Genomic DNA, 27,190 nt, shown 5'->3' with positions numbered 1-27,190 from the left:
AAACCTTCCATTCTGATCATTTGAATATATAAACTTTTGAAGTGTATTAGAATAAATGCCTAAGTGAACATTTGATTCATTTGTTAATTTAGTAATCACATATTTAAAAGTGCATAGTGAAGTTAAAGAGATATTTTCATCTAGCTTACCCACATTTTCTATAACAAATTTCTTCAAATTCATCACATCGTTTTAAAAACATGTTAGCTCTACAGTTCATGAAAATGCTTTAGCTTATTTTTGCAGACCAATTGGAAGCTTTTCAAGGTTATTATTAGTGTAACTGAAAGAAAAAGTAGAGCAGTGCTGCTTTGAAATAGGATTAATGCTAAGAAATCAGCTGCTTATGTTCCTGAATGATGTGTATTGTTTATGTGTAAGGTACCGAGAAGTTGTCTCCAGGCATAGCTGAATCTGTTTTTGTGGATTGTGTATAATGTAAGGGCAAATAAGAGAAAATCTTTGAGTTCATATATTGTGAAATAGAGGTTTTTTTTCAAAATTTGCATGTCAGTAAAACATCAATAACAAATAACTGTTTAGTATAGTGAACACTTTGGGAAACATTTATAGTTCACTTTAATGTACATAAATTTTCCCTATTACGTTTTCCCCTTTCAGATGGAAAAATTTATACCTTGAAAGGGAATACATAGTTATGCAAGATAAGAAGTGAGTGTGAGTTGACTCTTACCCTTCAGTATAAATGGAGATAAGAAACCAGCTGTGAACTGAACACTACAATGTTCATCACTATCTCTAACTTCTTTACTTACAGCATTGTATTTGATATAGAAAATATGGTGTTCTTACAGGGGATTTCCAATATATGTTCATGGTGGATCATAGCAATAGATGCAAGAAAAGTTCTGGCAAGATTAAGCATCCATTTATGATTTAAAAATCTCAAAAGATGAGAATACAAGGGATATGCTTCAATATAGTAAGGCCATATAAGCCACAACTAACGTCAAATTCAAGGTGAAGAATGAAGTTTTTTCCTCTAAGATCTGATAGGAGACAATTTTTTCTTAAATTGTTACTTAAATCAAAAGAGTATTCTATTTCAGCAGAACCTTGTGAGACAGAGGTATTGTGGTGGGAATAGAGGTTTGGGTGATAGAAGTATTTGCTTTATAATTTTAATCACCATAATTGTTCTATAAGCCAGGGTCTGTTGTTCATGGCGAGGCAATTTCATGGAGAAGAAACTTGAGGAACCCAAACCTGTTTCTCAGAGAAACAGGGTGACATATTCAGCAGGGCGTTCATGCCCTTACTACCTCTGAGTCTCTTCTTCATGAATTCATAAAGTTGAGTTCTTTATTTTGAGAACCCCAGAGAGCAGCCAATATAAAAAGGAAATGGTACTTTGAGACCCTGTCCAAACAGTAGTCGCCCATATATTTATTCACACATACTTGTGGAATACATGGTGCTTGTTTGCTGGACAGGTAGTAACAGTTAAATAAATGATAACAAAAACCATCCAATATCCTTTCATGATGAGGTAAGGAAGATAGCTGTAAACAGGGCATCTCAATTTCACAATTTTAATGATGAAAGCATCATCTGCATATCATATTGATAGGACAACAATTTTGCCAGCATTGTCTTATGTTATGTTAATACTGATGTACTTCTTTGTATGTCCCAGTCGATAATCACTCAGCAGCATGACACTTTTGCTGACAAATGTCCATGCGATTAAGAAAGTCCAAAGGTCCAACTTTGAAAACAATTTCACGCCAACAAGTCATCAAAATTAAGTTCGAACCATCCAAACAAAAATGTTTAAATTGGATATTAAATCGTAATTAGTTAGGACACCATAGGAGAGCCAACATAGTTCAAAGTTAGTACAGGAAGACACTTTATCCCATCTCAGGCAGTTGGGAAATGGTGAGGAGGAACAGGGCAGGAAATAGAGGGTAGGGAATGAGGAAGACCACTGTTTAAGGAAATTTGGGTCCTGTGTGCACAGGCTGAGTCAAGAGAATAGGTTCAGTTTATGGAATGACAAGCATTTCATTCTAACCCAAGAGTTTTAAGCTCTAGACAGCTGGAATGAATTCCTACATGTTGGGTTTTCTTTCAACAAAATTTTCCTGGAAATTTACCATCTTGAAATTGTGGTGCTGGACTTTGGGAACCATTTCAGCCAACATCTTAGGACTTAATTCTGAAAATAGGTTAGGCTTTTTGAGAGGCTAAAATTTCAAGGCTTTTTGAGAGGCTAAAATTAGGATTTTCATCTGTACTTTTTGTTTCCTACTGTAGTAACTAGAGTGTTCTGTGGAACTGACTTAAGCAGAACTCCTAGCATAGCATCTATTCCTCCTGCTGTGGGAACTCCCCATCCATGATTATTGATTCTGGTCACATGTTAGAAATTGCATCTACTTGTGTTTAAATTAATTAAAATCAGTAAAATTTAACTTTACTTTTTCATGTTAGTGACTATAGAGTCTTCTTTTTAAAGTATGTACTGAGAGTTACCCTACCAATATCTCACAGACGGACTTTAAAGTTGTTTCATCTTTTAAAGTTACAAAAATCTTGCAACAAATACATTACTATTTATCTTATTTCAAATTGGATAAATAAAATCTATAAGGTCAATATAGACTTGCTGAATCAACAGGTTTTCGTTTCAATTTTTGAGATACATATTTTTACCATTTGCACTCTTACTGCAAATATGAGACTCTGCCAGTTTCCCAATGTGCCAATCTGGTCTACTATGAAAAGTTGTCCAGGTGATATTCGACAGATGATACAGTCAACTCCTAATTTTACTTTGACTATCTTTAATAATCTGTAAAGTTTAATTTTTTCCTAATAATTCCTCACCGATGATATAATCTCATTATAGCTTACAGACATTATCTCCATGCCCATACTGTAGGTTACAGATGATTTCTTCATCTTATTATTTGTCTTTTTCATTTGAGGGAAACATTTCTCTTATTGAGTCATTATATTCTATTTTGTTTTCCATTAACTTATATTAATTCAGTCAAAACGAATGTTGTTTTAAAGATGTCAACCCCTGATATACTATGGTAATAACTTTTTTCTTTTCAACCAAGATTTCATAAATGTGCCCAAAGCAGACACGCCTGCAGCAATGACCTTAAAAGGCCCGGGCACTACTGCAGTCAATATACTACAAGCATCAAGGAGGCCATCAAGGATTCCTTTGGATCTAGTTTCTTGAATAGCTTCTCTCAGATTATTTGCCTCTTTTTTCATCTCCTCATATTTCTTTTGGAATCCTTCAGTAAGTAGTTCTTCTTGCATCTGTAAAAAAGAAGAGAGTCTCCTGTTAAAAATACCCAATTATCAGTATTTTCTATTTAACAATTTCAGCAGCTAAGTATGTCCTGCTACTTCCGACTACCATAGGTGCTTTTTGATGAGTTTGTAAAATATATCCCTATGTTTGGACCTGCAAAGTGGAAGTATCCATGGTTTGTATCTCCCTATGACCCCTGAAAGCAATCACTGCAGTGGGATGTGTTGGGGCTGAGCCAGGCCTGACCACTATGCCAGCAATGTGTTCAAATCCTATGAGTGCACTTTGGAGGGGGATATAGATGTAATTCTGAGTATCTCTTGATTCCACTGAGGTGGTATGAGAACAGACATAACAAATAATGGGAAGTGCTGGCTCTCTATAGAACACAGTTAATGCATTCCAGGTTGGAGACAAAGAATGCTTCTAAGAATGCCCTCCTGGCTTATTCATGCACATTCTATAGATTCTTATCTCTAGGAAATGAATTTGGCAATTTGGAATATAATTGACCCAATTTTAGTGTTTTCAGCATCTCCTATTTTATATCAACCATGAATCTGATACTTTCAAGACCAAATGGATCTATTTCATGTTTCTTTGTGGTTTTATGTATCATTAAGGGCTCTAAGACTACTGTCCTATTGACTTTGGGATCAGAATCTGATCTTATAATAATCTAAACAACATGTGTTTTTGTGTATTCTGCAAAATGAAATGCCACTGGAGGTGTTGAATCTTATACATTTAAGGCTTCACACGATCCAGGTTTATTTGATATTTCAGGTAATAAATGTGTCTTGGATTTACTTCTAGGCCATGATTTTAGTTCAATTTTTTGTTCTCTTCCTACTGAGGAATCATAGTTATGCCCTCAGTCACTGCTCAGGCCATGAAGACATACCTTCAGCTTATGATCCAGCATCTTTTCCTGCTCTCTAAGTTGTTCTTCTTTTTCTCTCTCCATCTTCTCTTTCAGCTGTTCAATGTTTTCCTTGAAAGTTTTCTCTTGAGCCTCTATTATTTCCTGTTGTTCCTTCTCTCTCTTTTTTAGGAGCTCCTGTTCCTGCTCAGCTGCCTCCTTCTTGGCCCACTCAGCTGTTCCACAATGGTTTTTGCAGGGGAAGAAAATAACAGTAATGCAGAGCTGCACCCTTCTGAGCTAATAGACTTTAATAGTTCCGTAGTATATTACCATATATTCTATATATATTAATAGTCTATAAAATATCAGGGAAATCTCTAAAACCACCTAGTAGTCACACTTGGAGAATGTGTCAGAATGTGATGGGAAGGCACTGTTGGTTGCAGGAGCAACAACACACATCTGGTTTATTTCACAGGTATCATTTTCCCCATAGAAATAGAGGATGCTGGTTGTTTCAGGAAAGTTTTGCTTTCACCTGTGTCAGTGCACTGCAGGACCTTCCCTCTCTGCCCCATACCTGCTATGGCCTTCTCCCCATCAGTTAGGGCTTTGTCTGCCTGCAGGATGGATTCCTCTATTGGTGCCTGTGACTTCAGGAAGCTCTGGAGGACCTCCTTTGCCTGAGGAAATAACAGAGAGAAAGGCTTAGTCAGGCAGACTGTTCGCTTATTAGGGAAAGTATTGTTCAGTGAAACTATAAATAATATCCTGTAAATTCTTCATCCATTTGAAGATCCACACTGGTTCTTTTCTTTCACTGCCACAAAGTAAACACCAGCTAGAGCAGCTCACAATTTATTTTTTTTTCATTATTTTTTAAATTTTATTTTTATATTCCCCATGCAATTGCAACCCCCTTATTTCTTCTTTCAAGCATGCCGCCCACACCTCTCCCAGGTCAAAGACAACCATATTTACATCCTGTTCTACAAAAACAACGTGTCAATTGTTTGTAGTGTCTGTGCATTTTTTCCCTGCTGATGGGATGCTTGTGCATGCTTTCTTTGTGAGATAGCATTTTTTGACACTAAAACATGTAGCTCCTACCTCTTCTTCCGGGGGAGTTTCCTAAAGTTCATTCTGAAATTTGAATGGCTTTCAGGTACTAGAGCTTCCCTATTAGTTCCACCACTTGATGACTGTGTATTTACAGGCAAGCTATTAACTTCTCAGTGCATTCCTTTTCTGAATTTTGTAATGGGATGCTTAGTTCATTGGAAGTAGTAGCTAATTCACATTATCAAAAGATTCAGCTGATAATCCAGATCTGGATTTAGGAAGTGAGTGCTCTAAATATGTCATTCATCAGTCACCATCACGAAAATCACTATTATCATCCCCTCAGTGTACACCTTTGTGATAACCATTATCTCAACTATGGACTATGTATTTGTCCCTTTCTGGAAAGACTAAACTTCTTGAGAACATTTTTTGTTTCTTTCATTATATATTTTCCATATGCAGCTCAAAAAGAGTTACACTGTTTGCTAAGTGAAAGGAATGGTCTTTCTCATCTAGATTCCTGATAATAAATCTTGTATTTGGGAAGAAATATTTGCATTTTATTGAAGAAAATCTAAATAATATGGATATAAAAGCTACAATGAGCTACCTCTCTATTTTCCTTTATCTATGCAAATAATGCTATAGTCTTAGACCCTACCACTCCATTTTGCTCTTCTCAGCTCTGGCTTTTCCTCACCTTAACTCCTTTCCTGGGCACCAGCTCATAGTCCTGCTCAATTTTGTTCTTTGCTTCTAAGTAGAGACTGTGTCCTCCAGGCACAGAGAATCTTCCTCTGGAAATGCTCTCCTTCAAGGACTCTGAAATCTTCCTAAGCTCAGCCTGGCAATATTTGAGAGATGCATCTTCATTCTGCAGCAAGAAATTCTCCTTCTCTTTCTCTGTGGTTTCCTGCCAGTGGAAAATGGAGAAATCCAAAAAAAAAAAAGAAGTTGTTAGGAGGTAACGTCCATCAGGGATCCTTCTGGAAGAAGGAATCTTGTGACCTAAGAGTGGATGAAACACGAAATGACCAGGAGTCAGGAGACGTATTAGCCCCGGGTCTGATCAATTCTCTTCATAACTTGTTCAAAGTCCCTCATTTCCTATGGGCTGAGGTCATTGTCTCTGAAATGATGGGGTTGGAAGTCATGAACTGCCAATACCAATTATTTTCTTAGTTGATATAAAATATTTTATTAGTTTCATTTTTCAACTTAATAATTTGATATTTGCCAACATTGCATGATGTTCACAACATAACTCTAGTTAACATTTTTCATCTTACATAGTTGTGAATTTTTTCCTTTTACTGAAATCTTTTATGATCTATCCCCCAGCACTTTAAATATGCAATATAGTATTATCAATGGCTCATTTTAGATTGTGGAATTAACAATGCTCCATCCATCAACAATGAATAATGGAAGTTATTGGATGACGGGAAGTAGACTTTCTTCTCTACTTGGAGTGGTTTGATACACATAATATACATAGCATATCAACTGCTCATTAGTGTGTTAAGTGGTATCTGAACAGAGTTCTGAATCTCTCATACGTTCTTTCAGTGAGTGCTTGTGTGCATAAATATTAGGAACAAAACTTGTTTGTCTAGTTATAATTTCAATCCCCTCTTCTATATGAACGAAGTGATATTTGTGATTGGCCGAATGGTCAGAGGGAAAGTGAGTAGCAAACTTTGAGAGTAAAGGTGCCCTTGCTAAGAGGAACTAATTTGACCCCCAATAGTCTCCTCTCTGATGTGCACACCCTGCATGTTCTCTGGGACTGTGAATATTAATCCTGTTAGTAGGATATGTAAAGATAGTGGATTTTAAGAGAAAGAGAGTACCACATGGTCATTACCTAATCATTTAAATCCTTAAAAAGCATTTTCTGTAGGTTGGGGCAGAGAAGGTAGTCATGTAAAATTTATAAACACAAGGAGGATGGCATGTGCTCTTGGTAGATTAAAAAAAGAGGGTTGGTTCCCAGGGCCTCCATATGGTAAATAACCCCATTTGAAACTTGCCTTTTACTTCTACATGAGCGAAGTGCTGATACAATCTTTTTGATGTTAAGCTCATGGTAACCAGTTTTGTTATAATAGGAAAAAAAAGACACAATCTTTTAGAAAAAGGAAGGATTGTATCAAGTTCGTTCTTCAATGAGAGCACACGAACCATAGGGCTGAGCAGGGTGAATCTAGACATCATTCTGGAAACAAAAAAAAAAGGGCAAATGAAGGCTAAGATTTATTACCATAAGCATTTTCTGGAACTCCCGCTTGTCATCCTTGAAGGAATGCTCCATGAAGACTGCAATGGCCTCCTTCTCACAAGCTGCATGCAAGTCTAACATCTCCTGGAGTGTGTCTGTGGGGAACCGCACTTTCTGGGCCATCTGCTGTCTGTAGTGGTCGGCTGCCTTCTGTACAGCCTCTGCGTTCTTAAGCTGGGCCAGAGTTGTCACTGCATTCTCCAAACAAGGTATATTTCCACTGTTGATGGCATCCACGTAGGTCTCAACTAGAGTCCCCAACCCTGAATGTCATGATATTTATGGAATAAAAGGAATTTACTACATTTGGAGACCAAATCAAAAAAAGTTCATTGAAACAACTTCATTTTCATCTTTGCTTCACTTCAACCTTGTCCTCATCATTGTATTCTCTTCTTTTATCTTCAATGAATCAATACCCTATGATGTCACTTTGTATCTTTTACTCTCTCCATTACAGTTTTCTAATTCATCATTTTCCAATCATAAGTCAATGATATCAACCTATATCAACCTACATAGTCAAAGATTTTCAGGAAAAGTTTAGCCACAGAAATAAAATGAAAAAGAGCTTATTTTCCAGCTAAGTGAAGTACATAATTTATTGGCACTCTTTCCATATGAAAATAAGGGCACCCTTATTAAAAAAAATCATTATGAATTTCAGGCCAGTGCCACACTCCTCCCTCAGGCACATGTCCATCTGAACACAAGATACGGTGTTTCTGCCCAGGTGGCCTATCCATGATCCAGCTCAAGAGGTAAGATCATATTTAAACAGTTTCTCAAACACTCAATGAGCTTTCAGAGCCTCATGTCCACTTATTTATTTCCTAACTGCTGTAAATTCACAGAACATTTGTGTCTCCTCACCAATAAACACTTTCACATCAACTCATCTGCATGCAGATTTCTATTCTTAACAGCAGCCAGTGCTTATGTGGTTACTGTGTTAGTTTCATGAGACAAAGGAGAGCTCAATAAACACTTTCCCACAGATATTTTAATGAAGGAACATGCATTTCTATGTGTAACATTAACATCTGCCTTACTCTACATAGAACAAGACTCAAAAGTGCCAACAAGCCTAAGGAGCAATGTTTCATCACACACACTGAGCTACAGAGACATGTTGTGACAATAGACTCACCATTTCCAGTCACAGTGATCCCCTGCCTTAGGGTCTTGGCTTCTGCATGTGTGAAGATATAGGAACAGAATTTTCGGGATTGCTCTTGGAAATTCAAATCCAGTTGATTTTCCAACACTTTCTCCAAGTGGTGTAACAGCTTTTTGTCACTTGTAGGTCGGTCAAAGACAAAGCACTTCCGTTTTGGAAAGAACTTCCTGATACACTCTCTAGGCAGGTTGGAATTTTGCATTTTGGGAATTTCACCTTCATAAGTAGAAAAAGAATAATCAGTGAATGATGCTTTCAAGCTGGGGGCTGAAGACTTTCATTCCAGGGATCCATCCAGAGAATGGATGGAGAATCTTTCCTTCATACAGAACCAAGAATGAAGTTGGGAGGGAGGTCTCCATCCCAACTGAATAAACTTATGAGCATTTTCTTTAGTACTTGATGCTATGCAGTGATTGAGTTTTTATCACATGTTTGTTGAATGATGGTTTAATGCAAAAGTTTTCAGAAATATTTTTCTGATACTTGTTAGCCTTGAGATATTGTTTCTAAAGTAAAGTATGGGCATCGTTAAGGTATGTGCTATATAACTGGGAAAATGTCATGTAAGGGACATTTGATAAACAGGAGAGAAAACCATTATAAAATCAGAACTGTACAAATAAATACTCATTGAATAACAAGGGATAGGTATAGAATTTCTGTTAGCAGACAGCACCAAAGACTAAGGTTAAGCCTTGCAATTTGGAGGCCTCACCAGTTCTCTATGTCATATTATATTGAACTTGATAATGTCATCCAGAGGGATTCTGGATATGTATCAACTATCAAATAAATATTTGTTGAAAGAATGAGTGATTAAGTAAATCAAAATGGATATTGATTTTACGTATCGTATAGTATCATCTCTGCTACGTATAACCTTAGTAATGAATACTTACATTAATGTTACTACACAAGGTGTGAAGCTACAGAATAAAGAGAGTGTTGTTATGAGAAACCAAAAAGGAAAGGTTTGGACTGTCTCACTGGAGGGCTAGATCAATGCTTTTTGGGAAACTTCAAGTGTATAAAACTATTTTATATGTAACTATGTAAGCTAATAAAATAAACTGCATGAAATATATTTCAAAAGTTTGGTAATTTTATATCATTGTGCTTTTGGATTTACCTATTTCTAATATAATGGACATTTATTCTCTAAATAGAAGTGGAGGAACACTTAAACTGAATAAGTAAGAAAGATATGTAGGCTTTAGAAAGTTTGAGCACTCATTATAAGTATGAACTTTCAAGGTATCAATTTTTCTCAAATCATTTGGTCCAATAATGGATTCTAAATTTCATTGTTGGGCTTAAACTCTGATCACTGCTGTTTTTCCAGTCAGGATGATTGACTCCATACCCACCAATCATATACCAATAACCAATATCATAAATTTCAATCCAAAGTCAAGTAAAGAATTCATCTCAACTGTTGAATGACTCGGCATAGTTCATCCTACCTCCACCGAACCTTCCATCAACCGGGACATTCTCTATACCTTTAATCAACTTCAAGGCATTCTCCAGGTACTCATCTTCAGTGATGGGGTGACCATCTAACTCCAGCTCCAGTGTGAAATCACGGACAGCCCAAACAAAGTCTGGAAAGAAACTCACAAACTCGGCTGAGTCATTTTTTTCATCAGAGCTGGGAGAGGATTTTGTCCTGATGAGGTCTGCTAGTTCAGTCACATAGCTGGAATTTAGCTAAGGAAAGAAAAGGGCCTTTCGACAAAACTTCCAGATCTCACTCCCAAGCCACTTTTAGAAACATTTCTATTTGCCCTCCTCTCCCTTTTCTCAGTTCTCCAGGAGAACTGACTTACGGGAAAGAAAAAATAGTGTTACTGCTATTTCCACACACTTGATAATACAAGGTAGTCTTGCTCCATGAAGGATACTGCAGCTGCTCCAGGGCATGATGGTTGATGGTCCCAATGCTGTTGTAGACAAACATGCTGCTGAGAAGCACAGCCAGTGTGAAGATCCACGAGTCATTCTTAGGGTCACCCTAGAAAGTCATTACATTAAGGGGTGTAAGAGCTTACTCTTCTTTCACCAATCATTTCCTCACTTACTACATCATTTGTATTGTTGCTGAATAGTGGTGTAAAAAATCATAAATTTTGAAATCAATCCTAAATGAAAACCTCAATTTTGGAATTTACATTTTTTCCTCTCATGGCCTGAGATACTTTTGCAATTAACTTCAGCAATGAATGACACTATTAGTGTGTGTCAGATATTTAAGACAATGACTAGACATAGAAGTAAGCATGATGCTTATGCAATATTTTTTTTAATCATTGGCTCTATTGGGACACAGTTTTTCAATTAAATGAAGTTAACACTTCTGACTATATATCAACAAAATATCAGATGCTGAATTTATTTATGTGAACATAAAATTCCTGCCTCAAGAAGGTGTCTTCCTGGAGAACAGATATATAGGGCAGTATGGAAAGGAAACCATAATGACCACATTTTCAAGACAAAAGGGGACTTCCAACAAACTAGAAAATGTATTCTGTTAATCCAGAGTAAGAAGTGTTCATGTCTAAGTAGACTATGATAGCATTACATTGGGAACAGCATGGGTTAAGCATTGACAGTATGTAGAATTGTGGAGATTAATGAACCATGAGGTAGAGGGACCAATAAAAGACAATTGGAATTGTGGGAGTGCAGACATAAGGTATTACAAAGTTTTTATTTGACTGTGGTTGGTTATTTGTGTGGTAGTAGATGAAATGCTGTAGTGGGATTTGGGACTGTTATGTGTGACTTGTCATAGAATCAGATAATTCTCAAATGCACTGCAAGTTGCAAGGACAGCAATGGCTCTGATGTTATTAACAACAATTCCATGTGTTTTGGTACATTGGTAAATGCAATTAGATACAAAGAAGGTTTATGAAACCACAATGTCTTCAGAATCAGTAGATCATTGTAAGTTTATATTGAGGTAATTATTGAGTATTTTATGCTGAAATATTTAAATTCAGAATATCTAAATTTATATCCTCACTCTTTTTTTGTTAGAAATGGAAGTCTAGGAGCCACTGTTGCTACTTCCAATTCCAAATCTGACTTACATAAATACGAAAAAAAAAAAATTGTATGGAGCTCAGACTAAAAACAAAACATCACAATTATTCCATTTATCATATTTTTGATGGGTCTATTCATGTTTTTATATAAGCAGTGAGGAATTCATCTTCAAAACTCAGAGAATTGTACTAAAACCTAATAAGTAGTCCTGTCATAGCTGAAGCTTTTCTGGGGATTATTTTTATAGACTATTTCAAGATCTCCTATTTTCATGGTTCCTATTCTCAATCCCATTAATTCCCAACTCCCAAACCCCTTACACACATCTTAACTAAAAACAGTCTATTGGGGGTGCAGATCAACATGGTGGTGAGGAAACGCTGCGAGTAAGATCTCCCATTAAAAAAAAGTTAATAGGGAGGAAAAGCAGCAGGTCCCGGTGAGAACTGGGACACGGAAGATAAATGGGCAACTACAGCAAACTACCCGAAGGAGAAAGTTGCCATAAAAGAGGACTAGAAGGGAGGAAAGCGCAGAACCCTGCTCCCCTCCCCCACCCACAGGGTTGGCACTCTCCGACCACCAGAAAGGAGGAAAAAAAAACAAACTGAGACGACCAACAAGAACAAACTACGCATCAAGCGGGACTGTGAGTGGAAAGGAACTATTTCAGCCACAACACCCCTTGAACTGGAGCTGTGGAGAACCCTGCAGGATTCGCCGCGGAGGTGAGCGAACGGCTCCAGGTGCCATTGAGAAAAACAGAGACTCCTGGAGACCTACACACAGCCCCAGGCCAGCCAGTATGCTTGTGCAGAAAAGAGGTGCGCTTGAAAAGGATACGCGGATCACGGCTGCCCAGGTCCCCGCGCCTGCGACCTAGGCTTACGGGGAGACGCGCGGAGGCCCTCACTGAGGTGAATGTCCCTCACTGAGTAATCAGAAACCAGGCGCCTGGACACGGGAGCGAGTGAGGTGCAAAAGGCGCCATTTGGGCGGACACTGAACTGGGCTACAGCCTGCGTCCAGGCTTTGGAACTGAGACATGGGGCACGAAATTTGGGGCGTGGGATCCCCAAGACGGTGGGGCACGAGGCAGACACAGCACCCCAAAGCCGTTGAGGCTTTCCCCACCACTCCCACTCTGTTCCCCTGTCCCACGGGGTAAAAAAAAAAACCAGCTCTCCAAGGACACTAGGAGAGATCTCTGGTGCCACCTAGCGACCAGGAAAAAAAATCACCAACACCCCATAGAACAGGGACCTTTCTTCAATAACGATTGCTTGAAACAGGCAGAAGGTTCCCAGAGGAGTCAGTGGTGAGGTGGGAAGTTCGCCCAAGCCAGGCCCCTTCTGACCAGCAGTCCGAGCCCAGAGGGGGAGCGGGCACCCACAGCCGGGGCAGACCAGGTGCGTGGAAGAGTGTGCCTGTCACTGAATCGCCATTTTAGAATAGGGACCGTTCTTCAGTAAAGACTGCTTGAAACCAGCAGAAGGCTCCCAGAGGAGCCAGAGGTAAGCTGGGAAGTTCACCCACACCAGGCCCCTTCTGGCCAGCAGTCTGAGCCCAGAGGGGAGTGGGCACCCACCACCAGGGCAGACCGGGTGTGCAGGGGAGTGTGTCTCTGCATAGCCACTTTAGAACAGGGACCTTTCTTCAATAAAGACTGCTTGAAACTGGCAGAAGGCTCCCTGTGGAACCAGAGGGAAAAGGTTCCCTGTGCAGTCAGAGGTGAGCTGAAGGCCCCCACAAGCCTGGTCCAGCCTGACAGGAAGTTGGAAACCAGAGAGGGATCCAGTGATTTGGAACCCAGAGTGCAATCCAGCTGCCCCACCTCCAGGGAAGTTAGTGGGACTTCAAAACACACCTTTGTAATTAAACACAGAAGGAGGAAATATTCTGGGACAGTGACAATTGACATACTCAAAGTACCACTGCCTCATTAGACTTCTGGCATAATAGTATTTGACTCATTTAGACCGCCAGTTCCTGAACCCCACAAAGAGCAAACCAAAAAGATGCTGGCCCGTACCAGCAACACACTGTCCCAAGACATACAGCAAATTAGAAAACAGGCAGTAGGGAGTAGAAAAACTACACGCAACCCAGCAACTCCTCAGGAAAAAGGCACACCACAAAAAGAAAACCACCCACCAGACTGCAATGACAGTAACTTGGAAGAACTTCTGAGCCTTCCAGAAAGAGAATTTAAAATTGCCATGATTAAAAAACTGACAGAAGTCATAAGGAAAACAATAATAAGGGAAAAATAATCAACAATCAGAAGAATGAAATTGAGTCCCTAAAGAGGGAAATAAAAGAAATGCAGGAGATCAAAGAATTATTGGAGGAGCTAAAAAACTCTGGGAAAAGCAATGAAAGCAGAATAGATGAAATGGAAGAACGTTTAAGTACTTTGAAGACACAGAAGTAAAAAGAACCAAACAAAAAAAGGAAAGAGAAGTACAAAGGAAAAAGACCGAAGAAAGACTTTGGGAACTATCTGACTCCATGAGGAAAGGAAATATAAGAGTTATAGGAATCCCAGAAGGAGAGGAGAGATATGTAGGAACAGAGAAAATATTCAAGGAGATAATTGAAGAGAACTTCCCCAACGTGAAGAAGGAGCTGAAAATTGATATACAAGAAGCAAGAAGAACACCAAACTTCCACGACAAAGAAACACTACAGGCAAGGAGAGAGTGGAGGGACATAGTCAATAGACTCCAAGAAAACAAATGCCAACCAAAAATACTCTATCCCGCAAAGCTCTCCTTCCTCTATGAAAAAAGAATAAGGACCTTCCCAGACAAATAAAAACTCTGGAATTTCATTACGACTAAACCCCCACTCCAAAAAATACTACAAGGAGTCCTAAAGCCAGAACCTCAGAGGGACAAATAACAATGAAAGAAGGCCAAAAAAAAAAGTTATTAAAAGAATAAAATCAAATCAAATCAAAGGAAAGACAAACACAATGGCAAATACAGATACTAACATATCAATATTAACTCTAAATATAAATGGACTAAACTCTTCAATGGAAAGACACAGAGTTGCAGACTGGATTAAGAAACAAAACCCAACCTTTTTTTGTCTCCAGGAAACACATTTAGCTACAAAAAATAAAAATAGCCTCAAAGTTAAAGGATGGAAAACAATCCTACAAGCTAATGGACCAAAAAGGAAAGCAGGAACAGCTATACTTATATCAGATAAAACAGATTTCAAAATCAAAAAGGTAAAAAGAGACCCCAATGGTCACTACATTATGATCAAGGGGACAATACTTCAAGAAGAAATAACACTCACTAACATATATTCACCGAATAAAGGAGCATCAAAATGTATCAGACAACTATTGTCATCTTTGAAAACAGACATCAGAGAAAACACATACGTAGTGGGAGACTTCAACACACCACTATCAACAATGGATAGATCAATGAGACAAAAAATAAGTAAAGACACTAAAACTCTAAATAAGGATCTAGAGTGCTTGGGTTTAACAGACATCTATAGAACACTAAACCCCAAAAAAATCTGAGTACACATTTTTCTCAAGTGCAAACATCATCTTACAGGATCGATCACATACTGGGACACAAGACAAACATCAACAGATACACCAAGATTGAAATCATACCAACCATCTTTTCTAACCACGAAGGCATCAAACTACAAATAAACATAAAAAGAAGGCAAAGAACTCTCCTGCCTCATGGAGATTGAAGACCACACAACTGGAAGACCACTGGACTAATGAGGAGATCAAAGAAGAAATTAAAAAATTCTTTGAAATGAATGACAAGGAGGACACCAATTTCCTAAATGTATGGGATGCAGCAAAAGCACTAATAAGAGGAAAATATATAGCAATAGAGGCTCACATCAAGAAACAAGAAAGAATTCAAAGAAATAACCTAATTTTGAAGCTCAGAGATATAGAAATAGAACAACAACAACAAAAAGAAAAACCAAAACCAGTAGAAGAAAAGAAATAATAAAAACCAAAGCAGAAATAAATGAGATCAAAACTAAAAAAACAATCCAAAAGATCAATGAAACCAAGAGCTGGTTCTTCAAAAAAATAAATAAAATAGACAAACCCTAGCCAGGCTCACAAAGGGAAAAAAGGAGAAAGCACAAATAAACAGGATCATAAATGAAAGAGGAGAAATCACAATGGACACAGCAGAAATCAAAAGAATAATCAGTAACTACTATGAACAGTTATATGGAAACAAGTTCAACAATCTAGAGGAGATGGACAAATTCCTACAACTCTATCACCCAAAGCTAGATAAAGAAGAAATAGAACACTTAAACAGACCAATTACAAGCAGCGAAATTGAAATGGTAATCAAAAACCTCCCCAAAAACAAAAGCCCAGGACCTGATGGATTTACAAATGAATTCTACCAACATTCAGAAAAGAATTAGTGCCTATCCTTCACAAACTCTTCCAAAAATTTGAGAAGGAAGGGATAATACCAAACACGTTCTACGAAGCCAACATTACACTAATACCAAAACTGAACAAGGACAACACAAAAAAAGAAAACTACAGGCCAATCTCCCTAATGAACACTGATGCAAAAATCCTCAATAAAATTTTAGCTATCAGAATCCAACAATGTATCCATAAGATAATCACCACAACCAAGTAGGATTCATTCCAGGGACACAAGGACGGTTCAACATCCGAAAATCAATCAACGTTATCCAACATATCAACAAAAAGAAATATAAAAACAATATGATTATATCAATAGATGCCGAGAAAGCTTTCAACAAAGTGCAACACCCATTCATGATAAAAGCCCTTGAAATTCTCGGGATACAAGGAACATACCTCAACATCATAAAGGCCATATATGACAAGCCAACAGCCAGTATCATTCTCAATGGTGAAAAGCTGAAAGCATTTCCATTAAGATCTGGAACAAGACAAGGATGTCCACTCTCACCACTGCTTTTCAATATAATACCGGAAGTCCTAGCCAGAGCAATAAGACAAGAGAAAGACATACAAGGAATCCAAATAGGAAAAGAAGAAGTCAAACTATCACTATTTGCAGATGATATGATAATATACATAGAGAACCCCAAAAACTCCACAGAAAAACTAATTCAACTCATCACTCAGTTCAGTAAAGTGGCAGGATACAAAATCAACACACAAAAGTCAGTAGCCTTCCTATACACAATAAATCTGAAGAAGAAGAAATCAAAAAAACCATCCCTTTAATTATCGAAACAAAAAAAAAATCAAATACTTGGGAATAAATCTAACAAAAGAGGTAAAGGACCTATACGAAGAAAATTATAAAACACTTTTAAAAGAAAATAGAAAAAGACACAAAGAAATGGAAAGACATCCCTTGCTCATGGATTGGAAGAATAAACATTATTAAAATGGCCATCCTACCAAAAGCAATACACAGATTCAATGCTATTCCAATAAAAATGTCAATGTCATTCTTCGAAGAAATAGAACAATTATTGATGAAATTCAAATGGTATCAACAAAAACCTTGAATAGCCAAAGCTTTCCTGAAAAAAAAAAAAAGAAGGGAATGGATGCATCACACTCCCAGACTTCTTCAAACTATACTACAAAGCCATAATCATCAAAACTGCATGGTTTGGAACAAGAACAGACACACAGACCAATGGAATAGAATAGAAAATCCAGAAATAAACCCACAGAGTTATGGTCAACTAATCTTGACAAAGGAGCAAAGAATGTGCATTGGAGCAAAGAAAGTCTGTTCAATAAATGGTGCTGGGAAACTGGGTCGCTACATGCAACAGAATGAAGCTTGACTACTACCTAACACCATGCACAAAAACCAAAATGGATTAAAGAACTAGACATAAGACCTGAAACCATAAAATACATAGAAGGAATAGGCGAAACACTACGTGATATGCACATCAAAGACATCTTTACAGACACATGACCCAAAGCAGTGATAGTGAAGGCAAAGATAAACAGCTGGGAGTACATCAAATTAAAGAGCTTCTGCACAGCTAAAGAGACAATAACAAAAACAAAGAGAAACCCCACCAACTGGGTTAACATTTTTGCACACACACTAATGATAAAGGACTGATCACAAAAATCTGCAAAGAGCTGATGAGACTCAACAACAACAAAGAAAATAATCCAGTCAAAAAATGGGCAGAAGAGATAAAAAGAAACTTCTCTGAAGAGGAAATGCAAATGGCCAACAGGCATATGAAAAAATGTTCAACATCACTTGTAATCAGGGAAATGCAAATCAAAACTACCATGAGATACCATCTTACACCAGTGAGAATGGCACATATTAAAAAACTAGCAACAACAAATTTGGCGAGGTGGTGGAGAAAAAGGAACTCTCCTGCACTGTTGGTGGGAGTGCAAACTGGTCCAACCACTATGGAGAGCTGTGTGGAGATTTCTGGACCTACTAAACATAGAGCTTCCATATGATCCAGCAATTCCACTCCTAGTTATTTACCCAAAGGACACAGAAACATTCACCCCTATGTTTAGAGCAGCACTATTTACAATAGCTAAGCTTTGGAAACAACCCAAATGCCCAAAATAGATGACTGGATCAAGAAGATGTGGTACATATACACCATGGAATATTACTCAGCATTCAAAAAAGATAAACACATGCAATTTGCAGCAACATGGATGGCGCTGGAAGGGATCATTCTCAGCGAAATAAGCCAGAAAGAAAAAGAAAATACCGGATGGTCTCACTCATAGCAGGAATCTAGAAAACTTAAATAAGGGACCAGGAAAAAGAATAACTATAAGAAAGAAAATATGAAAATCAACAAACAACTATGAACCAGAGACATTCTATGGTGGGTGGGAGGTGGGAAAAAGAGGGCTTGGGGTCAAAATAAGGGGGTTGTAATTGTATGTTGAATATAAAAAATAAAATTTAAATTAAAAAATAAAAATAAATAAATCTTTAAAAAATTTTTTTAAATGTCTATTGACCCATAGGTTTAGCTTCCTCCAGATGTTTCCCATATCCTGAATCATTACATTTTGTTCTTCATTTTTATATCTATGGTATCCAGTACTGATAACCTCCTTATTTCTATTCTCCCAATACTAGACTCTGGGTGTTTCTTTCCTTCACTGTACTTAACACTGTAATTCCTTAAGTACAGTGTACTTCCTTAAGTAACATAACACAAAAGCCTCAGTTCAGCAACCAGGTCACTTTTTGACTAGTATCATTCAATGTAGTGTTAAAAATGAGAAGGTCTAGTCCTAATAAGTAAAGTACTAATCTTTAAAGGAAACAAATTCAAAACAGAATTTAACCTCATTGTTCAAAATATCATGTCATAAAACTGAATTGAGGTGACAAAGTGAAATATAAATAGGGTATTGAGAGCAAAGAAGATTCTGTGCCTTACCTTTTCCACATCCCCCAGGCCCTCAGTGTCCAGAAGGACCAGGGTGTGCTTTGGCTTGGAGGGGTGGGCACACACCACATCCAGATGCCCTTGGTTTCAGACTGCACTGTGGAGCCCAGAGGGAAACCTGAAATGAAAGGGGATAAAGTGTTACTGATAATAGATAATCAGGTAATATATAGTCCAGGATGTCCATGGGTTACATTAGTTAAACTTGTAATATGTAGCTTTTAGGTTACATTGACTAAATTTATTATATATGTGTGTTTTATGCAACCCTGTCTATATGTTATAGCTTGCACAGTAGAAAATACCAAATAGAGAAAGAGAAGGGCAGATAATTGATCCCTGATTGAGAGGAAAATTGCTACTGTTTCAGCAAGGACAAGCTTATTAAGGAAATTCTCAAGAAGGAGTTTATATTCCTGGTTCATCTCACACCATCACTGACTCACATGTCACATTAGTGAATTATGTAAACTAGTTTATTTTAAACATTTTTAGAAATTGGGGTTTTTTTTTAGTTGAGGTAACATGGCATATATCGCATATGATTTGGAGGTTATATTTCACACAGTTCTTCAGATGTATGTTACTAACCACGACAACTATCAAGGCATCCATAGTTCTCACCATAGTGCAGTCCCTCCATGCTCTGTTCCCACCTACACCCCTCCTCTTTTGGAGCTTAAAAAATAGCAAGTACCAAAAGAGGTAACAAGTTAGAATAGAATTCTTGAAATAAGAAACGCTAGAAGGGCCTCCCTGGTGGCACAAGGGATTAAGCACCACACTATGAAGCTATCCTCAACTACTGCAGCACGAGTTCGATCCCTGGTCAGGGAGCTACCCACATGGCACAGCAGACCTCTCCTGTCTCGCCCGCTGCTCCCCTCAGCAGTGTATTTCAGTCAATCTGCCTGTTTTGCTCCCCACTCTGTCTCTGGTGATTCCTCTCACCCCCTGAAATTCTGGCCTGTACTCCAGTTCTTGTATGCATAAATAAATAAATCTTTTAAAAGAAAAAGAAAGAAATGCTAGTAGTAGGTAAATATGGGGATAATTTCAAACTATACAGAATGAGGCCAATAACTGTAGAAGACCAATAACTATATAATGCATATAAATAGTCACTAAATCAGCAATAGTTAAACAGCCTTTTTTCCCAGTTGTTTTTTTTTTTTTGAAGATGTGCATAATTCTCAATTGCTGTTATCTAATAAGCATATAAATTGCATATAAAGTTTGAAAAGCTATCTGTTAATATCTAGGATGGCTGAAAGTATATATATTCTATGAACCAACAGTTCTACTTCTGGGAATATCACAAACACAAATACAAGAATACAGCACCATTCATAAAAACTAGAATAATTCCAATGTTCATCAACAACAACTGGATACATAAATTGTGGTGTTTCTGGACACTAGTGTAGTATAATTGGGTAAATAAATAATATATACCTATGACAAACTCTAAGGACTTTACTATAAACTTCTTGTTGAGCAATGGAAGCAGGAATACCAGAAGTATAATTCCCTTTATATAGAGTTTAAGCTATTTCTGAGAAATACATATGCAGATTATAAAACTAATTATAAAAATGAAGAGTGAGAGAATGCACCATGAAATGATAAGCATTGATGAACTCTAGTATTTTGTTGATGTTTTATTTTTATCTGGACAGTGATTATAGAGCTGGTCAGTTTATATTTACTAAATTTATCATATTTGTATATGTTTTATGCAACCCTCTCTATATGTTATAGCTTGCACATTAGGTAACAACAAATAGAGAACAAAAAAGGATATAACTGATCAAATTTTTCTATAAAATGATGCAAAAATGCTTTAATGTATCCTCATTTATATGGAATATACTGGGTTTCTACTAACTGTCCTTCATCCATCCATTTTTAAAATGAAGTCCTATTGAGCAATTTTTGATATGACCTAATTTAGGGCAAAATTTATGTTGGAACAAGTAAGGGAATACTTGCTAGCCTGAGCTACTAAGCAGATAAGAGCAATTGAAATTAAATTAATGAGGTATCATTTGTTAAAGTTTGGGAAAGGGAGATTTGGGGCAGATGGGTTGAAGTGATAAATGTAGCAATGATAATTAGTATTCTTCAGTGGGAAGTGCTATTTTTTCCTAAAATGAACTTAAAGGAGGTGCCACATCAGTCTCTGTCCTCACTGATGTCCAGCATGTGTCCCCTGCCCCGGAACAGCACTCACCACAGTTCTGTCCTGCCAGGCGGTTCATTAGGTAGGACTTCCCTGTGCGATACAGCCCTGCAATGGCCACCACCACCACAGGCTCCGAGATCTTCTCCAGAATCCTCAGTGCTTCTCGATTTACCCTCAGCTGCTGTTTCTCATTTTCCACTAGACAGATGGGGGCTGTCATGTTGGATCTAGATGCCATGTGAGCTGTAACCCAAAGGAAAAACTCCAAAAAACAAGAGCACTGCAGGTTAAAGCACATGGTTACACAAGCCATGTACATATCACTTTCTGCTCTCCGGAATGTATATCTCAATTTTGTATATTTTGTGTGTATTTCTAAAGACCATCATATAGCCTCTTGCATCAACATTGGTGCAGTGACCTAATGAAACTTTATATTGCTGATGAATCTTTAAACTTGATCTATAAAGTGAATGGAACGAAAATATAAAAACTAAGCGCTTATGATGAAGTTGTAAAACACTAACATTTGGGGAGTAAATGGAGAAAGAAAGGGAGGTGGAGATAAGGAGCATCCAGGATCAATTTTTTCTCATTAATGCAGAAATACTTTTTGAGTACCTACTATGGACTTGGTCATGGAGCTCAATTCTAGTGTGTGGGGTGGGGCAGGGGGAAAAGATAGACAAGTAACAAAGAAACAAAATGGCAACACACGTATTATATAGTACATGCTAGAGGAAAATAATGAGGTAATAGGCATAGGAGGTATTGGTGGTTGAAGAGATATGGGGTGTGTCATGGAAGCCCTTTCCTAGAATGAGAAAATAAATGTATCAGCAAAGGTGATGAGGACAGGTTTGGTGAATGTGTGGCAGCAGGAACAGGCGGGAAGAAGAGTGACCCTGAGCAAAAGAACAGAGAAAAATGGAACTCTCTCAAAACACATCACCATAATACCTGGAAACAGTTATGGGTGCAGGAATTATGATGAAACACACTTAAAGTGCAACCTTATCCAGATAGAGGACTCTGGGTAGGATTGTAATGGGTACAGGAATTAATAAATGTAGCCAGATTGAAATTTCTTACTTATGGGGTGACAGGTAGAGAGGTTGTGGTCAAGGTGATTTAGGACCTGCCCAGCTCTGACACAGTCCTACATCTGGGCAACTTTTTGTAACAGTGATTGGGTGATCACATGAATCAGAAACTTTTCATCACAGTGATGGGGTGATCACATGAATCAGCAGAGAGCAGAAAAGAGCTTTGAACACTTCCTGTTCTCAAAGAAAATTCTAAACAAACAGTCACATGTCCCCATTTTTCCTAGCTGTGTGACCACTGGAAAGATTATTAATGTCACTGTGCCTCAGTTACTCTTTGGAAAACTGTACTTTCTATTAGTGGACAAATGTCTCATAATTTTTATAATGCTCTTCAAATATTGCTGGTACATAGTAAATGCTACCAAGTAATGATAAAAAGTTGAGTAGGAAGGATTCTCTAAATGAAGATGAGGGATTGACTTTGGACTGCAACAGTGACACCTCTCTCCTGGCGGCAAGTAGGGGAGGACACCTGTCATGAGGAGGAGGAGCAGGCAGGAGAGGACCAGCAGTGACAGCTGAGGGTGCATTAGAGGGAGAGTGAGTCAGGCCAGAGGAAGCAGAGTCCTGGGTGTCAGAGCACAAACGCTAGAGCCAGGCTGCCAGGGATCAATCCCCAGAGTTCAAATCACTTCTTGTCTGTGAGACCTTGATAAAGGAGCATGCTCTGTGAGTTTCCGTTTCTCATCAGTGTTATAGGTAGAACAATAACTCCTTCCTGATTCATTACTATACAGGCTATTTACAGAGAGGCACTAAATATGTTTTTAATCCAGTATTAATGTACTATTCGACAATGAGTATGTTAGACAATGTGTAAAACTGTATGGTTACTTTAGTGAGCTGCTAATTGCCAGGAAATACAAGATATACAAAAATATCTGGTCAGAAAATACCATCAACTTATTTAACAGGCTTTCTGTAAAAAACCTCTCTCCTTTTTCTATTGTTATTGTGAGCAGAATGGAGAGTCTGTTTCTTTTGTGCTATATGCAGAAGGATGATAGACTTTATTTCTTATGTTGAATATTTTAAAAGTTTAGGGAAAGCAGAGGGGGAGGCATAAGAACAGAGAGGGAAGGAGGAAGCACAGTGAACTATGGTTGTGGACTTGGTCATCCACATGATTTGGTAGTGGGGGCAGTATGGTGGTGATAACTCATGGTGGGGGTATCCTAATATTACCACAATTTTAAAAAATAATTTAAAATAAAGTATTGGAAGGGATAATTGAGTTTACAGCAAATATACTGATGTTGAGGTTAAATTAAATTTAACTGGGTACTGTGAGCTAGTTGCCCTTATTGGTATTGTAGACACCAGCAGCATCCTGTGAGCAAGCTGCCCCATTAAAACCATCAACACCCTAACTACCTGTGGTATTTCTTGTGTCACAGTTTTAACAAAAAGTTTAGATACTTAGCATTTGCCAGCCCAGCTCTTGCTAAGTGAGCATAAAGAAACCACAGGCAAAGGAAACTCAAATGTGAAAGCTATGTCCCAGCTGCTCACTTCTGCAGTCATTTAATTCTGCTTTTCCCTCTCTTGGAATAAAACTGTGCTTTACTTCTAAGCTCTCAGTCTCTGGATTCTCCCACAATCCACCGAGCCGATCTGGACCCCTGGCACCACACCCCACCCACAGCTATAAACTCCAAACAAACAAGTCCTGTGAAACACTTGTATAAGATGGAGCCACATGTTGGATAATTTCCAAAATTTTCTGTTCGCAAGAGTCATCTGGAGTGACAGATAAAAAGAAATACCCGAAAACATGTCTTCTCAGCAAGTATCGGGCTGTTCTGAAACAGCTCTTGTGTGGACCTTGCAGTATACACAGCGAGTGATAGACAAACGTGATTAGACCTTACAGGTATTTTTCACAGTGGACTAGTGAGTGTGAGGTTGAATTATTCCATATAACACCGTCTAGTAGTATCTTTAGAATATTAAATGTTGCTAGTACAAAAATAAACTGTAGTCAATCATTAAGGATTCCAATTGTAAATGAAGAAGCTTTTTTTTCTCTCTGTTTCTCTAAGGACTGTTCAACAGCATTCTCTGATGCCTGACTGGGGTGGTGCTGGAGGTTGGACTGAGGCGGGGGAAGAGCATAATCGGGAAATGTCTGAGGTGGAGAAGATGGAGATGGAGGAGCAGGAGTCCCACACAGTGCCTCTGTGAGGGGGTGGGACTAAGAAATGGGTCGAGCACTGTTTCCACAGAGAGGGGTTCTGAGGGATCCACTCCTCCCAAGCAGGGCTCTCTGAGGCAGCCTGGATGGGATCCTGGAGAAGGAGGGCACCTGAGGACAGGGTGAGGACACCTTCACCTCACAGCTGCTTCAAGTCCAAAAGGAGAGACTGAGCTAATGGAACAACCCCCACCCCCGTTCCTCCACCCCTACTCACCCCGCTGCTCTCTCCTCACCCCTCCACCCTGACTTCACCCCACTCCCACACCCCACTCCCACCCTCACTACGTCTGGACTCTTATGCTGCCTCTGGCTGCCTTTGGAGTGGGCCTTGCACTTGGGAATTTGCTTTGTTGTTAAAATAAATATACAAGACCAAGTTCAGGGGGGAACTTACCGGGAGTGGGCGCTGCAGCCAGGGAGCAACTTCTCGGCTATCCTTGCTGCCTTGGTCCTCTCCTCCTTCCTGGGACTCAGGCAGTGATTCTCTTTTTAAGTTGAAGATCAAACCAGACGTTAGACTGTTGAGCCCCCTTAATGGACATTAACATTAATTCTGCTTTCAGAGAAATGAAACCGAAAGGAAGGAGGTGCTTGTTTATAGGTCGTGATAGTTTATTTTCAGTTTCCTTTTTTTTTTTTTTTCCAGGCGGGGCATGTGATAAGGAGGGAGAAAAAGTGAGGTTCCACCACACTTGGGTTTTGAATTCCAGGGTTTTCCTCCTTTACATGTGACTTAGCTTCTTTGACTCCAGGATAAATACAGAGAAGCAGGCATGAGTGTAATGGTGAGTCCTAAGGCCAGTTAGGGTTAAGCAGGCAGCTTCAGGGACAGAACTGGCAGGGACTTCAAGAGAGTTAAAGAGGCTTCTGAGATAAGGTAATAAATTCTAAGAGGTGCCAACCAAAACATACTCCAGAGATGGGGTGAGAAATCCCGGAGGACTAAATAAACAAGGACAGTAAATCTTGAGAGAATAAGACCTTGCACAGGGGAGGTTAAAGGAGAAACTCCAAGAGAAGAGCCGGGAAAATGGGCTCATCTGCCCAGAGAATAGACACTGGGAGAGAAAGCCCATCACTTAGTAGGATGCTGAGGATGATGAGATTTTAGAATAGAGGAGAAAATTTAAAATATCTCCTAGACCTGGGCCCTCAGAGGCATCTTTTGCTCCCGCCTTGGATTCTTCACCCTTGTTCTTTTTCCTCTAAGTAAACTTTTCTTTGCTTTCTAAGTAAAGATTTCCTTGTCTCTATTTATCTTTCTGAGAGTTTGTCCCTGAGTTCCCTTTTGCAGATTCATGGGACAAGGACCCATGGTGGTTTAAGGGTATGGGGTGAAAAGCAGCAGCAGCAGCAGCAGCAGCAGGAGGGTGATTATAACAGAGCACATATGGTAACAGTCTTCAATGGTAGGTGGGCAGGAAACCTGGAACCTCCCCCTTTCCTGGGGACCACCCTGTTACAGGTTGATAAAGTTCAACAGTCTGCCTCTCCTGGGTCCTTTTCTGAGGGACTGAGTTTAGTTACCACCGATATTCATTTAAAACATTTTACTTGTTGATTTTATTTTTTAAAAAAGAATTTCCCTTTCAACTGTGATTTCTTTCCTACAGCAATATGCCAGTGTGTGTGTCTAATCCTTTATTTTATAACCCAAACACATGCACTGTTATTCTGTTGCATACTCCACATTAGTCAATACTTGTCCTTTGTCTTTTTGATAATCGTCATTCTAATGGGGATGAGGTAACAGAAATCCCATTGTGTCTTTGATTTGCATTTCCCCCAAATTAATGATGCTAATAAACTTTGCATGGTCCTATTTCCCTTTCTATGTCTGTTTTGTAAAAATGTCTATTTATATCGTCTACCCTTTTTTTTTCCCTCAGATGTATTTTTTAATTGACTTGTAAGAGTTTTTAAATTATATTTTGGATATTCACAGTCATCAACTACATGATTTACAAATATTTGTTTAGTTCAACAAATTGCCTTTCAATTTGTTGATGGTTTTCTTTGCTATGCAAAAGTGTTTAGTTTAATGTAGTTCCTGTATCTTTTTTGGAGCTTGTGGGTTTGGAGTGCAAGGTCCTTGGGTTCACTCTGGGAAAGGTTTCATCAGAGCTCCTGTTTCAGCGACACATGGTGAGTTTCCCAGGTGAGGTCTCCACGAAACAGAGACATGAGTTATATTTAAAGGGCAGGTTTATAAGGGAAGGGATAGAACAGTTAAAGACACTTGCATAGACACAAGCGGGCAGGAAGAGCTGCCCCAGAAGGGACGGGTTTGCTGAGAGAGGCCTGCGTGGTTGCAGGCAGGTGGCCTTGACAGGTCACAGGCAGGCAGGAGGCTGCTGCCCTGCAGAGGGAGAGAGTTGGTGAAAAGAGGCACCTGCATAGGCACAGGTGGGCAGAAACTATTGAAATGGGGGCAATGTGAAATGTAGCAGACCACGCAAGACATAAGCTTGAGCTATCTCAGGAGGACAAGTTAGGGCTGTGGGAAAATT

The 27,190-nt window shown here is 38.7% G+C and overlaps 1 pseudogene; it reads right to left on the bottom strand.

Moving 5' to 3' along the window:
• Nucleotides 1-1,440: 1,440 nt before the first annotated feature.
• Nucleotides 1,441-25,328, bottom strand: LOC119236198 (guanylate-binding protein 4-like; annotated as a pseudogene).
• Nucleotides 25,329-27,190: the final 1,862 nt, after the last annotated feature.

The sequence above is a fragment of the Talpa occidentalis genome, unplaced genomic scaffold, assembly GCF_014898055.3.
Source record: "Talpa occidentalis isolate TD23 unplaced genomic scaffold, MPIMG_talOcc4v2.1 talOcc4.9, whole genome shotgun sequence".
NCBI classification, from domain to species: Eukaryota; Metazoa; Chordata; class Mammalia; order Eulipotyphla; family Talpidae; genus Talpa; species Talpa occidentalis.
This window is presented reverse-complemented; position numbering and strand designations above follow the sequence as displayed.